The sequence below is a fragment of the Oncorhynchus mykiss genome, chromosome 22 (genome assembly GCF_013265735.2).
Source record: "Oncorhynchus mykiss isolate Arlee chromosome 22, USDA_OmykA_1.1, whole genome shotgun sequence".
NCBI classification, from domain to species: Eukaryota; Metazoa; Chordata; class Actinopteri; order Salmoniformes; family Salmonidae; genus Oncorhynchus; species Oncorhynchus mykiss.
Window position 1 is genome coordinate 32,167,328 of NC_048586.1, and position 14,227 is coordinate 32,181,554.

Sequence of the window (14,227 nt, forward strand, 5' to 3'; positions counted from 1 at the left end):
AAAAATTAAAAAACAGCCCTATCAGGTGACAAAACAGGAAACAACTACCCACAAATACAGGTGGGAACAGGCTACCTAAGTATGGTTCTCAATCAGAGACAACGATTGACAGCTGCCTCTGATTGGAAACCATACCAGGCCAAACACATAGAAATACAACACACAGAACAAAACAGAATGCCCACCCCAACTCACACCCTGACCAAACAAAAATAGTTCATTTTTTATGTCTCTAAGGTCAGAACGTGACAGTAACGGTTAATGGATGTTGGATGTTAATTATTTTACTAGGCTATCTGTAGTTGATATTGTGTTGTTATTTCTCTGAACACTAGATGGTTTAATTTTATTTTTGGCAGTGAAACAAGGCTACTCAAATGTATAGCCCCGTTGGAAAATATAAATGTACTGTTTGAAAAGGGGAAGACATTTTTTATTTTTGTATTTTGAATTTATACAGTTTTTCACAATTCCTGACATTTAATCCTAGTAAAAAATCCCTGTCTTAGGTCAGTTAGGATCATCACTTTATTTTAAGAATGTGTAATGTCAGAATAACAGTAGAGAGAATGATTTATTTCAGCTTTATTTCTTTCATCACATTCCCAGCGGGTCAGAAGTTTACATACACTCAATTAGTATTTGGTAGCGTTGCCTTTAACTTAGGTCAAACGTTTCAGGTGGCCTTCCACAAACTTCCCACAATAAATTGGGTGAATTTTGGCCAATTCCTCCTGACAGAGCTGGTGTAACTGGGTCAGGTTTGTAGGCCTCCTTGCTCGCACACGCTTTTTTAGTTCTGCCCACAAATTTTCCATAGGATTGCGGTCAGGGCTTTGTGATGGCCTCTCCAATACCTTGACTTTGTTGTCCTTAAGCCATTTTGCCACAACTTGGGGTCATTGTCCATTTGCTTGGGGTCATTGTCCAGTTGAAAGTCCCATTTGCGAACAAGCTTTAACTTCCTGACTGATGTCTTGGGATGTTGCTTCAATATATCCACATAATTTTCTACCTCATGATGTCATTTATTTTGTGAAGTGCACCAGTCCCTCCTGCAGCAAAGCAAAGCACCCCCACAACATGATGCTGCCACCCCCGTGCTTTACGGTTGGGATGGTGTTCTTCAGCTTGCAAGCTTCCCCCGTTTTCCTACAAATATAACGATGGTCATTATGGCCAAGCAGTTCTATTTTTTTTCATCAGACATCAAAAAGTACGATCTTTGTCCCCATGTGCAGTTGCAATCCGTAGTGTGGCTTTTTTAATGGTGGTTTTGGAGTAGTGGCTTCTTCCTTGCTGAGCGGCCTTTCAGGTTATGTCGATATAGGACTCGTTTTACTGTGGATATAGATACTTTTGTACCTGTTTCAACCAGCATCACAAGCATCACAACCAGCATCACAAGTTTCTTTGCTGTTGTTCTTTGATTGATTTGCACATTTCGGACCGAAGTACGTTCATCTCTAGGAGACAGAACTCATCTCCTTCCTGAGCTGTATGATGGCTGTGTGGTCCAATGGTGTTTATACTTGCGTACTATTGTTTGTACACATGAACGTGGTACATTAAGGCTCCCAAGGATGAACCAGACTTGTGGAGGTCTACAATTTTTTTTTTTTTTTTTTTTTTTTTTTTTCGCATGATGTCAAGCAAAGAGGCACTGCGTTTGAAGGTAGGTCTTGAAATACATCCGCAGGTACACCTCCAATTGACTCAAATTATGTCAATTAGCCTATCACAAGCTTCTAAAACCATGACATCATTTTCTGGAATTTTCCAATCTGTTTAAAGGCACAGTCAACTCAGTGTATGTAAACTTCTGACCCACTGAAATTTTGATACAATGAATTATAAGTGAAATAATCTGTCTGTAAACAATTGTTGGAAATATTACTTGTGTCATGCACAAAGTAGATGTCCTAACCGACTTGCCAAAACTATAGTTTGTGAACGAGACATTTGTGGAGAGATTTAAAAATTAGTTTTAATGACTCCAACCTATGTGTATGTAAACTTCCGACTTCAACTGTGTATATATAAAAAAAATGTGAATCACATTTTAATTTGGCGTACCCCAGTTTGGGAATACCTGTACTAGATAAAAGAGAATTGTCATATTTGTGACTGGTTCACTGCACCTTCCTCTTTCCACTGGTCCTCATCATCCTCTCTGGACCTGACAGAAATCACATCGGTCTGAAATCACTGCAGCCAGACTCTGAACATAATCTTTACTTCTGTTGTAGCCCTCTAGCCTGGAATATTTCATTTGATGTTTTACTCTAAATGAGTTTAGTATTGTATGAGGCATTATTTTCAATTTTTCAGTCTAGTTGTCTGCTTTGAATCAAAGTGCAAAGTGTGACGGATAGGCAGCCACAGATGTTGTGGCTAGTACCCTATAGCTACAGTACATAGGCCTACCTCATACCCCAGCTAACCTCGCACATCACAATCAGCTCTCTAGACACACCCTTTTGCCATGCAACACTACACAGATCTCACAGAACAACACTTGTAACCCGGCTGTTTTTTAGGGATAATCTGTCCAGTCAGTGAGGATACAAATCAGTTATATTAGACGTAATATGATTGCAGGAAGGATCAAATTATAGCACAAATGGCCCGGCATGTAGGTTAACAGCCAGGCTTTGTAAAGGCTATCTGTGAGTTTATTGGTCCAGGCCAGATTAGGATTACTCACCCAGAGATAATTGTGAGGTTAAATAATCCCAATACCGAATGCGTAACAGCAGTACGGATCAACATGTCCATTTCTAATGCACGGTTATGATATTGAATCATTTCCACCTCCATTCTGTCTTTCCCTACATTTCGTGATGCAGTGATGCAGCTAGCGTGCTAGTAAATCGCCTGTGACCTGTGACCTGTGATTGTCTGTAATCCATTGGGTCTTTGTGGTACTCTTTGTAGGCTATTATATTATGTCACACAGCGCAAGTGATTGGTTGCCCCTCTTATGCCCCTCCTGTTACCATACTGAGGAAAAGGCACATAAAGATAGATAATACACTGTTCTATTTAATTATATGACACAGCATGCCATTGGTATTTATGTGTGATAACTGATTATGTAAATTCCTGGTATTCTCCAACATGTATTTTCTATAATCCCGGAAGGATTTGATGTTTACCACAAATGTTTATTTTATCCACAATTTTTCTAGCATTTTCATTTGGTGGTGGTGTATGCATTAAAATGTTTGCTGTCTGTTTAATCTCCTGTAACTCTGTTAGTTCACTTTGCACACAGTGTTACTCCTGTTCATCTCTGCAAATAAATAGTGGCAGGACCCAGGAGAAGGCAGCACTTGAATAGTCTTCTTAACCTTCTGTTATTTTGCTGCTATCCCGGAGTTCTTGTCATCTTCTTAAAAGCCTTTGTAATTTTCAGTACGTTGGCTTGCCTCGCTTCCTCACACCTGTGTTGTTGGTGGAAGCCAGTCAGTCCATTGCAAAAGGTCAACCCACATTCAGAAAAATGCTGGGTAAATAGTGGACAGAACACACATTGGGTTATTTTGACCCAGCCAGTTGGGTGACTTAGTCGGGTTGTTTTCTTTGAAGTCTGGAGGCGTGGCTTAGTAGGGCTGTGGCTTTCCGATAGCTTTTGGCCACCTGTGAGAATAAATGTAATTCCTGTTCATCATGTTAAGTCTGGGCGATATAGAGTTTGTAACCAATACCAGAGTATTTTATAGTACCTTTAAAGAAAATATATATATAATATATATATATATATAACCGTCCAGCTGGTGACCGAGGTCAGCTTGCTGGTGCCCGGACCGCCACAAGGAGTCACTAGAGAGCGATGGGACAAGGAAATTCCCTCCGGCTACTGCGATGCAGTACCTTAGACCGCTGCGCCACTTGGGAGGTCCTGTACAATAATTTATCATTTGTTAAAAAAAAATTAAATGGTATTTTATTTATTTTTGTTCGTTTTTGTGTGTGTGTTTGTGTGTGTGTGTCAAATAAATAAATAGATGTGTCAAATAAACTATATCCAGCTCAGGGCTCCAGCTATGCGTTTGGTTTGCTAACTTGCTATCTAAGCAGCTAGATATCAAGCTCTTGGTTACACCAGAGACATCCAATCCTCTCGTGGATCAAGATTCCTGTTGCATCAAAATAATACATTATTTGCTTCCCTTGTGTACCATTTGGTAATACTGTATGCCCCGGTATGGTACAGAAACAGTATGACGTTATGAAAATCTGGATACCACCCAACCCTAGTTTGTACACTGCTATCATTTAAACATTATAACAAAGTGATAACTATCCCAACATTGGGATATGCACTTTAGGAACTCATACTCTTGTGTAAGCCTCATAAAACCTACAAAAGTGTCAGTGCTAAACCTTAACATGTGATGGCAATACAAAAGAACATGAACCGGAATTACATTAACTACCACGGGTGGCCCAAAATAACTATTTGAAAGCAACACGGCTACTAAGCCATGCCTCCAGTCTACTGATCTGACCCGGTGGGTCATCACTCAATCCAACTAAGTGACTAAACTGGCTGGGTCAAAAGTAACCCAACATGTGTTCTGTTCAATATTTACCCAAATCGGGTAGTTAAAAAAAAAAAATGGATTGCAAACGTAGTGTTTTGCTTTAAAATGCACAGCACATGGCACACTCTCCTAGCGGCTTGTTCTTGGACCTGATTATGTAGCTCTGGCGCATACTTCAGTAGTCTGTTTTCTATAGTAGTAGCAGTAGTGGTAGTATTAGTTGTAGTTACTGTATTATCCTAGATGGAAGACTGATTTGCAGCATACTTTGGACTGGTCTGTTCCTTTGTCTGCTCCATGTGCCTTTTGTGTTTGGAGCACAAGTGACTAAGCCCATTTCCATCATAGAATATAGTTTCCAGTCCACCCCCCCCCCCCACCCCCCCCCACCACCACCCTGCCACCAGGAGGAATGAGTCCCATGTCAGGCATGCAGTGTTATCCGCGTATGTTAAGGGACACAGCCATCCATGACTTTAACACAGATTGCCCAAATTTGTTCTAGTCTCTCTAGTTCGCTAGTCCTTTCAGCTACACTGCCATACTGACAGACAGACAGGCAGGACTGCACAGGCAATTACTGGGCACCATGATTTTCAGGTGTGTTCTCAGGGGGAGGAAAATCCTTCACAGAAACGGGTCTGATTTCCAACCTGTCAAAAAGCAAATGGAAATGTTTTGCCATATTCGTTAGATTAGTCTTCTCCTTGGGTGAGCAGCCCGAAGTAGTCAGAAATTAAGGGAAAAGTTTCAATTGTAGTCACTTTCTCTATTCAGACCAAACAGCATTCTTAGAGTTCTTTCTCTTTATGGACCAAACAACCTTTTCTCGTAATGTTCTTCTTCTTCTCTGTTCTTAGTAATGGGGTCACATTCCGCTCCTGTCTGTAGTGGGTTGTGGTTATGTGCCTCTCATGTAAATAAGCCAACCCTTCACCTCTGTGGCGTTATTGCCTAGCACCAAGCCATCTGGTCCTCACAGCTTACAGGCAGGCCTCCCACGTTTTACCTTTCTCTCTCTCTATTTCTCTCTCTCTCTCTCTCTCTCCTCTTTCTCTTACGCTCTCTCAACTTGTATGTCACTGTGAATATCACACAGTACTTGGCAACAAAGAGTGGTGTCATCCTCCTGGACAACCTGTAAATGGATGGTATATATCGATATTTATGAGCCGGATTGATGCCTTTGTCCAAGGTGACTGTCTGCCTGCCTATGAAATGGAACTCACACACATACTGTATATCAGTACACACTGTGGCAAGCCGAGCAGTACTGAGCACTACGGCGCTAGCACCAAGGGCACGTGTGTCTGCTGTGTGGGTTGCAACAATAAAACACACTCACACACAAACACAACATGTCCTTATGCTGAGTAGCCCACAGCGGCCATGATAAATCAAGGAAGGAAACACAGTGGGGGACAGAGAGATTGATAGCTAAAACATTGGAATCATCCTGCATGGCTCTCAATGGTTGCATAATACGTATGTATGTTTCATTATAATGTAAAACCTTTGAAATATAATCTGGCTCTGTGGGGTATTCATCCATTGGGTTATTGTCAGACTAGTCCAGACCAGACTAGACTAGACCTCCACCACAGGCCCTACACTCATAACAATTAACGCTGTAAGTGTTGAATTAACACTTGTTAGTGTAAAATAACCCCCAGTGTTAGTGTTAGTAAAAATATGCAAATAAAGCTTTACACTAAGTAGTGTGCTAATTCAACACTGTTCAGTGTCTATTCGGGTCCACACTTTCAGTGTTAATTTAACACAGGGGAACTTGCTGTGTGTGGTTTTGATAGCCTACTTTTTGACACTTGTCAGCATACTTTTCAATCACATGTAGACAAACATTCCATGGCAAAAATCTCATGACAGAATGTTCTCATGTTTCTACAGAATGTCAACATCACTTTTTAGAACATCCCTTTTAGTTTTAATATTTCCATCCAGGCCTACATGAATCCTCAACGGTTCTGGCCGTACCCTGAAACAGTGCTGGTTGGGTGGGCGTCAGTGAGTTGGTGTCTGCTCTGCTGTTCATGGGCGCTGAGGCTAATGTGTCATGCTTTTCCAGTATGGCTGCCCACATTGAAATCACCCCTTAAGGACATGTACTGCTGTTTTCATAAAATATGGCCAAGGTAAGCCCAGGAAGAACTGACTTAATTGTGTAGTTTAGGAAGTGATTTACCTTTTCAGACAGTTTATGTATTCCATAATAACATTGAGTTCCAATACAGTAGTTCTTTGTACCTTTACAGTATGTACTTTATGATCTCTTATTGAATAGTACATCTGGCATCAGATGTGAGTCACAGAGACAAGGGCTTCTGGGGGATCTCCGAGGTGTCAAGGAATATAAATAGTAAGGATTCATCTGAGTTTATCTAAATTATTGATACTGTCCTGGGTTACAGTCAGGATGAAATGGATTATTGATACTGTCCTGGGTTACAGTCAGGATGATATGGATTATTGATACTGTCCTGGGTTACAGTCAGGATGATATGGATTATTGATACTGTCCTGGGTTACAGTCAGGATGATATGGATTATTGATACTGTCCTGGGTTACAGTCAGGATGATATGGATTATTGATACTGTCCTGGGTTACAGTCAGGATGATATGGATTATTGATACTATCCTGGGTTACAGTCAGGATGATATGGATTATTGATACTGTCCTGGGTTACAGTCAGGATGATATGGATTATTGATACTGTCCTGGGTTACAATCAGGATGATATGGATTATTGATAATGTCCTGGGTTACAGTCAGGATGATATGGATTATTGATACTGTCCTGGGTTACAGTCAGGATGATATGGATTATTGATACTGTCCTGGGTTACAATCAGGATGATATGGATTATTGATACTGTCCTGGGTTACAGTCAGGATGATATAGATTATTGATACTTTCCTGGTGTGAGGAGTAGGGCTACAAAATATCAAATTCATATTGAAATCGACATGTGTAATTTCAATCCGCAAGACAATTAAAAAAACATTTATGCACATTTTTTTTGTTGACGCGTGTCCATCCATTTTTATAGTTTCATTCATTTTTATTTTTCCTCTTGCAGTTGCTTTCCACACACCAAGCCCACGCCGTCACTCAAGCGGGACAGTTCCTCCTCCTTGCTGTTAGATCCACTAAGAGTTTGCATCAATGATGTATACTGATCAAAAATATAAACGCGACATGTAAAGTGTTGGTCCCAAAAAGCTTGTTTCTCTCAAATTCTTTGCACACATTTGATTACATCCCTGTTAGTGAGGAAATCTCCCTTTGCCAAGACAATCCATCCACCTGACAAGGGTAGCATATCAAGAAGATGTACACAGGTGCACCTTGTGCTGGAGACAATAAAAGGCCACTCTAAAATATGCAGTTTTGTCACACAACACAATGCTACAGATGTTTCAAGTTTTGAAGGAGCATGCAAATGGCATGCTGACTGCAGGAATGTCCACCAGAACTGTTTTATTATTTTTTCCCCCTTTTTCTCCCTAATTTCATCATATCCAATTGTTGTTACAGTATTGTCCCATTGCTGCAACTCCCCTACGGACTCGGAAGAGGTGAAGGCCGAGAGCCATGCATCCTCTGAAACACAACCCTGCCAAGCCGCACTGCTTCTTGACACAATGCACGGATCTGTAGTAACGCAGCTAACACTGCGATGCAGTGCCTTAGACCTCTGCGCCACTCGGGAGGCATCCACCAGAGCTGTTGACAGACAATTGAATGCTCATTTCTCTACCGTAAGAAGCCTCCAACGTTGTTTTAGAGAATTTGGCAGTACGTCCAACTGGCCTCACAACCACAGACCACGTGTGGTCAGGACCACCACGTCTGGCTTTTTCACCTGCGGGATCGTCTGAGACCAGACACCTGAACAGCTGATGAAACTGAGGAGTATTTTTGTCTGTAATAAAGCCCTTTCATGAGGAAAAACTCAGTCTGATTGGCTCCCCAGTGGATGAGCCTATGCCCTTCCCAGGCCCACCAATGGCTGCACCCCTGCCCAGTTATGTGAAATCCATTGATTATGGCCAAATGAATTCATTTCAATTGACTGATTTTCTTATATGAACTGTAACTCAGTAAAATAATTGAAATGGTTGCATCTTGCGTGTATATTTTTGTTCAGTTTAATATAAACCCTGGATTGCTGATGCAATGTATTGGCAAAGATTATATTATTACTGAACCTGTGGCTCACCTTTTCAACTTGAGTATCTTGACCAATTCCATACCCAGCATTTGAAAATCAGTTTATGTCCTTCCACTGCTAAAAGGTGGCGATCCCTCAGTTGCTAATAACTATTGTCCTATCTCTAAACTCCCTATCCTGGCCAAAGTATATGGATCCCTAGTGAAGTCACAGTTTTAAAAAAATTCTTAATTGCTATGGCAGTGGCAAATTACATCATTAATGCACTTGATAAAAAGCAGCATTGTGCTGCTCTGTTTGTGGATTCATCAAAGGCCTTTGATTCAGTCGACCATTAATTGTTGCTAGCTAGACTCAGAAACATTGGTCTCAGTGAAGGGGCAGTAAATTGGTTTAGGAACTATCTTTCTGACAGAACACAATGTCTATGTACTGACAATCACAAGTCTAGCTTTCTTGAGATTAATAGAGGTGTGCCCCAGGGTTCCATTTTAGCTCCTGTGTTGTTCTCAATTTTTATTTATGATTTGGGAAATGGGATGCAACCAGTAAAGTTACATCTATATGCAGATGATACAGTCATATACAGTTGAAGTCGGAAGTTTACATACACTTAGGTTGGAGTCATGAAAACTTGTTTTTCAACCACTCCACAGATTTCTTGTAAATTAACAAACTATAGTTTTGGCAAGTCGGTTAGGACATCTACTTTGTGTATGACACAAGTAATTTTTACAGACAGATGATTTCACTTCTACTTCACTATATCACGATTTCAGTGGGTCAGAAGTTTACATACATTAAATTGACTCTGGCTTTAAACAGCTTGGAAAATTCCAGAAAATGATGTCATGGCTTTAGAAGCTTCTGATAGGCTAATTGACATAATTTGAGTATTCCAAGGCCTACCTTCAAACTCAGTGCCTCTTTGCTTGACATCATGGGAAAATCAAAATAAATCAGCCAAGACCCCAGAAAGTCTGGTTCATACTTGGGAGCAATTTCCAAATGCCTGAAGGTACCACGTTCATCTGTACAAACAATAGTATGCAAGTATAAACACCATGGGACCACGTAGCCATCATACTGCTCAGGAAGGAAACGCGTTCTGTCTCCTAGAGGTGAATGTATTTTGGTGCAAAAAGTGCGACTCAATCCCAGAATAACAGCTAAGGACCTTGTGAAGATGCTGGTTGAAACAGGTTCAAAATTATCTATATCCACAGTCAAACAAGTCCCACATCAAAGGCCACTCAGCAAGGAAGGAGCCACTGCTCCAAAACAGCCATAAAAAAGCCAGACTACAGTTTGCAACTGTACATGGGGACAAAGATCGTACTTTTTGGAGAAATGTCCTCTGGTCTGATGAAACAAAAGTAGAACTGTTTGGCCATAATGACCATCGTTATGTTTGGAGGAAAAAGGGGAATCTTGCAAGCCAAAGAACACCATCCCAACCGTGAAGCATGGGGGTGGCAGCATTATGTTGTGGGGGTGCTTTGCTGCAGGAGGGAATGGTGCACTTCACAAAATAGATGGCATCGTGAGGTAGAAAATTATGTGGATATATTGAGGCAACATCTCAAGACATCAGTCAGGAAGTTAAAGCTTGGTCGCAAATGGGTCTTCCAAATGAACAATGACGCCAGGTATACTTCCAAAGTTGTGACAAAATGGCTTAAGGACAACAAAGTCAAGGTATTGGAGTGGCCATCACAAAATCCTGACCTTAATCCTATAGAAAATATTTGGGCAGAACTGAAAAGGTGTGTGCGAGCAAGGAGGCCTACAAACCTGACTCAATTACACCAGCTCTGTCAGGAGGATTGGGCCAAAATTCACCCAACTTATTGTGGGAAGCTTGTGGAAGGCTACCCAAAATGTTTGACCCAAGTTAAACAATTTAAAGGCAATGCTATCAAATACTAATTGAGTGTATGTAAACTTCTGACCCACTGGGAGTGTAATGAAAGAAATACAAGCTGAAATAAATAATTCTCTCTACTATTATTCTGACATTTCACGTTCTTAAAATAAAGTGGTGACCCTAACTGACCTAAGACAGGGCATTTTTACTGGTATTAAATGTCAGGAATTGTGAAAAACTGAGTTTAAATGTATTTGGCTAAGTTGTATGTATCTGGTGGCTTATCCATTGAAAAAGTGTCATCCTACAAATACCTAGGTATTTGGTTGGATGACAAGTTGTCCTTTAAAGTTCATGTGGATAATCTTATGATAAAGCTTAAATTGAAATTGGGTTTTTTATTTTTGTATTAAAGCTTGCTTCCCACTTATGGCTAGAAAGAAGCTTGTTCAGGCCACTTTTCTCTCTGTAATTGATTATGGTTACACGGCAGGTAGCCTAGTGGTTAGAGCGTTGAACAAGCAACCGAAAGGTTGCAAGATTGAATCCCTGAGCTGAGAATGTAAAAATCTGTTGTTCTGCCCCTGAACAAGGCAGTTAACCCATTGTTCCTAGGCTGTCATTGAAAATAAGAATGTGTTCTTAACTGACTTGCCTAGTTAAAAAAAGGTAAAATAAAAAATGTTGACTTGTTGTATATGCATGCAACCTCCTCCTTCTTACAGAGACTTGACTCTGTTTATCATGCAACCTCCTCCTTCTTACAGAGACGGGCCTCTGTTTATCATGCAACCTCCTCCTTCTTACAGAGACTTGACTCTGTTTATCATGCAACCTCCTCCTCCTATCATGCAACCTCCTCCTTCTTACAGAGACTGGACTCTGTTTATCATGCAACCTCCTCCTTACAGAGACGGGACTCTGTTTATCATGCAACCTCCTCCTTCTTACAGAGACTGGACTCTGTTTATCATGCAACCTCCTCCTTCTTACAGAGACTGGTCTCTGTTTATCATGCATCCTTGCGCTCTATTACAAATGCCAAGTCACTCACCCACCATTCCACATTGTACCAAATGGTAGATTGGACCTCACTTTATATGCGCAGAAAGATACATTTGTATGTGTTCGTCTACAAAGCCCTTTTGGATAAACTCCCTCTTTACCTCTGTAGTCTGGTCTCCTTCACCACCTGCAGTTAACATACCCGGTCTGCTAGGTGGTTGCTACTTAAAGTCCCCAGGACATTCATAGTATTAGGCAAGACTGCCTTCTCTTCTTGTGCACCAGACGCATGGAATCGTCCGCAATCCATGCTTCATCTAGATATGTTAGTGCCACTGAATGCATTTAAAATATTGATGGGAGACTGTTACAGAGGAGTGTAAATGCTTTTTTTAGGCTGGATCATGTTGATCATGTTGTTGTCATCACGCCCTGATCTGTTTCACCTGTTCCTGTGATTGTCTCCACCCCCTCCAGGTGTCGCTTATTTTCCCCAGTGTATTTATCCCTGTGTTTCCTGTCTCTCTGTGCCAGTTCGTCTTGTATGTTAGTCAAGTCAACCAGCATGTTTTTCCCGTACTCCTTTTGCTATTCTCTTTTTGACAGTCTTCCCGGTTTTGACCCCTGCCTGACTCTGGACTACTTTCCCACCAGCCTGATCATCCTGCCTGCCCTGACCTTGATCCTTTTGCCATCCACAACCATTATTTTGCCTTGCCTTATTGGATTAATAAATACTGTAAGACTCCAACCATCTGCCTCCTTTGTCTGGATCTGGGTCTCGCCTTGTGTCATGGTAGTTGTATTGTATAGTTGTATGTTTTAATTATGTAATGTATTGATTGTTGCTGCCTTCTTGGCCAGGTCTCCCTTGAAAAAGAGACTGGGTCTCAAGGGGCTTTTCCTGGTTTAATAAATACAAAAATAAAATTGACAAGCTATATGAGTGACCGCTCAAACAATGGAAATACATGTCCTCAACGACAGGGCCGTGCACAGAGCTTTCAGGGGGCAGGTGCTCAACATTTTTAAAAGGGCACCCTCCCCCACTTGATTTAGAAATTCACAACATACCAAATGCCTCTGTAGCGAATTTCTTTAAATGCATTTTTGCAAAAAAACATCACAAATTGCAAGCAAGCTAGTTACAGTGCCTCCTTAAGACATTATTGACATTGGGAAAAGAGAGTGGGCTATCAGCTGATTATTGTTGTTGATGATGTAAATCTTCAAGTTAGCTAGCTCGATTTCTTTTGCTGATTGTGATTTACCTTTCTATGTCTTTCTGCATCTCTATGCTGCATGTATTAGCTAACCAGACCCAATATTGATGATGATGATGATGTAGGCAAAATCAAGTGTTAATTAAATGTTATGCTTCTGTCACAGTACTGTTGATATTTACTGACTAGGTAGCTAGCTACACATGATACCGGGCGCACACAATCTGCATACATGGCAGACTGGGAAAAGGTGCCACCGGGCGCACACAAGCTCCGTACAGGGCAGATCCAGGCACAACCAACAGAAGGAGTGGAGGATGGGGGGGTAGCGAACTTGATGACGACCTGCGGGCAGTGGGTTCTGAACAGCGATGGTAAATGTATACAAAAAAATATTATGGAGAAATTATATCACCACCCAAATGTGCACTTTTGCGACAGAAAGGGCAAAGGGGAATGTGGTCTGTACAGGTAGAGCCCTATCTGTGTACATGCCTGCTCAACGATGGAAGGCATGTGAGATCCGGTGGGACCATTCTAGCCAATGAGAAGTCAGATACGCTTCTGAACAACAGGCACAGCAACTAAGTTGTTTTTCTCAAAGTTGACGGAATGCCACATGCATCTACACAAGGCGAGACCCAGATGCAGACACAGGAGGCAGATGGATCAAGTCTCTAATATTTATTGAATAACAAGGGGCAGGCAAGAGGCAGGTCGAGGACAGGCAAGAGTTCATAACCAGGTCAGAGTCCAAACGGTACAGGGTGGCATGCAGGCTCGAGGTCAGGGCAGGCAGAATGGTCAGGCAGGCGGGCTCAGTGTCAGGGCAGGCAGAACGGTCAGGCAGGCGGGCTCAGTGTCAGGGCAGGCAGAATGGTCAGAACCGGGAGGACTAGAAAAGAGAGACCGGGGCAAACAGGAGCTTGGAAAAACACTGGTTGACTTGGCAAGACAGGACAAACTGGCAACAGACAAACAGAGAACACAGGTATAAATACACTGAGGGCAATAGGGAAGATGGGTGACACCTAGAGGGGGGTGGTGACAATCACAATGACAGGTGAAAACAGATCAGGGTGTGACATATACAGTGCATTCAGAAAGTATTCAGACTCCTTGACTTTTTCCACATGTTGTTACGTTACAGACTTATACTAATATGGATTCAATTTTTAAAAATTAATCTACACACCAAATGTATTTGAAATAAAAAACAGAAATACCTTATTTACACAAGTATTCAGACCCTTTGCAAGGTGCGTCAGGTGCATCCTGTTTCCATTGATCATCCTTGAGATGTTTCTACAACTTGATTGGAGTCCACCTGTGGTAAATTCAATTGATTGGACAAGATTTGGATAGGCGCACGCACACCTGTCTATA

General features: G+C 41.5%; 1 protein-coding gene and 1 long non-coding RNA gene across 2 annotated transcripts in view; one reads left to right on the forward strand and one right to left on the reverse strand.

Annotated features, from left to right (window-relative positions):
* znf385b (zinc finger protein 385B) overlaps positions 1-14,227 on the forward strand; it is a 157,061-nt gene that overhangs the window by 12,033 nt on the left and 130,801 nt on the right. The gene's annotated exons all lie outside the window — the stretch shown is intronic.
* Positions 11,315-11,678, reverse strand: LOC118943602. The gene is made up of 2 exons (XR_005038822.1): positions 11,551-11,678; positions 11,315-11,448 (listed from the first exon to the last, which is right to left on the reverse strand). It is a non-coding gene; the product is annotated as an uncharacterized LOC118943602 (long non-coding RNA).